The following is a 3,001-nucleotide window of genomic DNA, read 5'->3' as shown; positions in this document are numbered from 1 at the left end:
TTTCCTTTTGTTATCCAGGACTGCTTTTGGTAGTCTGAGTCTCTTGTGGCTCCATATGAATTTTATGATTGCTTTCTCCAGTTCTATGAAGAATGCTGTCAGTGTTCTGATTGGGATTGCGTTAAATCTGCACATCACTTTTGGTGGCATGCCATTTGGACTGTGCTGGTTCTGCTTGTTCAGAAACAAGAGATATTTTTCCTTTCTTTTTTTCTTTTTTTTAAATTTCATTTTATTGAGAAACAAATATTAATGAGTTTCTTTCTTTTTTTCTTTTGACGGAACTGGGGATTGAACTCAGGCCCTTGCGCTTGCCAGGGAAACACCTATTCTACTGAGCCATCTCCCCAGCCCCTACTTTTTTTTTTCTTTCTTAAGACTGGGTCCTGCTCTGTAGATCAAGTTGTCCTTGATGTCCCTATGTGCCCCAGGCTGGCCTCAAACTCCTAACAATCCTCTGCCTCAGCCTCATGTGTGGCTTACATTTTCTTTTTCTTTTTTTTTTTTTTTTTTTTTTGCTGGTACTGGAGATTGAACTCAGGACCTTGTGTTTGCCAGGCAAGTGCTTATTCTACTGAGCCATCTCCCCGGTCTTCCTACATTTTCTGATGTCCTCTTCAATCTACTTTTTTAGAGTACTGTAGACTTTTTTTTTCCAGTATGGGGATTGAACTCAGCACCTTGCACTTGCGCAGCAGGCACTTATGCCTCTGAACTATCTCCCTAGCTCTAGTACTGTAGATTTTGTTGTAGAGGTCTTTTACTTCCTTGGTTAGGTTAATTCTCAACTATTTAATTTCTCTTAGTGTTAAGTGATTTTTTTTCCCTCTTTTTCTCAATGAGTTCATTATTGTTGTACATGAATACTACTGATCTTCGTGTGATTTTTTTTTTTATCCTGCTACATTGCTTAGTTTGGTTATTAATACTAGTAATCTTGTAGGGCTGTCCAAATAGCTCAGTGGATTAAAGAATCTGCAAGCAGGTGCAGGGGCCAGGGGTTCACAATCTCCAGGCTTGCCCTGCCAGCCCTGCCCCCAGGGAGCGCTAAAATGGCAATTGAGACTGGGCACAGTGGTGGCGCATGCCTGTAATCCCAGCTCTTGGGAGGCTGTAAACAGGCTGATCATTACGAATCCGATCTAGTAGCCAGACCCTAAACACCCTGTAAACCCTTTCCTAAAGTACAAAATTTATTTATTTATTTATTTATTTAATTTTTTTTTCCTGAACCAGGGATTGAACTCAGGCCCTTGCGCTTGCCAGTGAAGTGCTTATTCCACTGAGCCATCTCCCCGGCCCCTAAAATACAAAATTAAAAAAAAAAAAGGAATCTTTTGGTGAAATTTTTTGTGTCTGTGTCACTTGGACATAATGATAATTTGACTTTTTTTTTTTTCTTTCTTTTTTTGGGGGACCGGGGAGATGGTTCAGTAGGGTAAGCGCTTGCCTGGTAAGCACAAGGGCCTGAGTTCAATCCCCGGTTACTTTTCTTTTCTTATTTTCTCTGGCTAATGTTTCCAGTACTGTGTTGAACAGGCGTGGTAACAGTGGACTTCCTTGTCTTGTTCCTTGTCTTGTTTTAGAAGGAGCGCTTTCAGTTTTTCCCCACTTAGTATGATGTTGTCAAGAGGCTTGTCATAAATGGTTTTTATCAGATTGAGATGAGCTCCTTCTCTGCCTAGTCTCTTCAGTGTTTTTATCACGAATGGAGCCAAGTCACCCTGCCCTGGAGCCCACTGATTATGACCGAAACTGCCACAAGCTGTGCGCCGGTGAACCTTTCCTTCTTTAATTTTGGGTGTTGGGTATTTTGTCCCAGCAATGAGAGAAAAGCAACCAAGACAGGTTTAATCTTAGACATGAATGGATGTTGGATTTTGTCAAAGGTGTTTTCTGTACCTATTGAAATGACCATGTGATTTTTGTCCGGGCTTCTGTTTACATGGTGCATTTGTGTATGCTGAAATCCTTGCATACCTGGGATGAGGCCTATTTGATCACAATGCATGATATTTTTGATGATTCATTGCATTCTGTTCGCTAGTATCTTTGTTGTGGACTTGTGCATCTAGGCTCATTAAAATGTTTGGTTGGGGCTGGGGAGATAGCTCAGTGGAACAAGTGCTTTCCTGGCAAGTGCAAGTTTCTGAGTTCGATCCCTGGTACCGCCAGGGATTTTGGCTGGTAGTTTTCTTTTTTGGTTGGATCCTTGTCTGTTTTTAGAATTAGGATAATGCTAGCTTCAGAATGACTTCAGAAGTACTTCTTCCTTTTCAATTTCATTTAAAGAGTTTGAGGAGTATTGGTGTTAGATCTTCCTTGAAGTTCTACAGAATTCAGCAGTAAATTCGTCTGGACTTGGGCTTTTTTTTTGTAATTTGTAGGTTTTTTTTTTTTTTTTATTACTACTTCAATGTCATTTTGCGTTATTGGATTAGTCAGTTTTTATATCTTCTTGGTTTAGTTTTGGCAATTCATATATATCTAGAAATCTAGTTCTAGATATTGCTTCAGAATTCTCCAATTTATTGACCTATAGATTAGTGAAATAGATACTAATAGTCTTCTGGATTTGGGCAGTGTCTGTTGTGACTTCATCTTTTTTTTGGTTCCCAAGTTTTATTCAAGAACTCATAAAAAATATTCTAGAGCTTTAATCCTCATCTTCCTGCTCCTCTTCGTCCTGGTTAATCTGGAAGTCACGTAATTCGTAACTCTCTTTGCTGCTAGCAACTATGCACAACCAGTCATGTAGATTATTCTTCTTCAAATATTTTTTGGTGAGATATTTCAAATACACCTCGGAAGTCACGGTGATCCTGCTCTTGCTCCTGTTGATGGTGACCACCCCTCCACCGAGATTCCAGGCTTTGCCGTTCACCTTGATTCTTTCCTGGAGAAACTGCTCGAAATTGGCATCGTCCATGATTCCGTCTTCTACAGGACGTGTGCAATCAAGGGTGAACGTCAGGACCTGCTTCTTTTTTTTTTTTTTTTT

At 40.0% G+C, this 3,001-nt stretch overlaps 1 pseudogene; it reads right to left on the bottom strand.

The window, feature by feature from the left end:
- Positions 1-2,656: 2,656 nt before the first annotated feature.
- LOC101580104 lies at positions 2,657-2,929 on the bottom strand (annotated as a pseudogene).
- Between the last annotated feature and the right edge of the window lie 72 nt (positions 2,930-3,001).

Source organism: Octodon degus, unplaced genomic scaffold (genome assembly GCF_000260255.1).
Source record: "Octodon degus isolate 3935 unplaced genomic scaffold, OctDeg1.0 scaffold00077, whole genome shotgun sequence".
Classification (NCBI taxonomy): Eukaryota; Metazoa; Chordata; class Mammalia; order Rodentia; family Octodontidae; genus Octodon; species Octodon degus.
The sequence above is the reverse complement of the archived record's forward strand: the minus strand, read 5'-3'. Positions and strand labels throughout refer to the sequence as shown.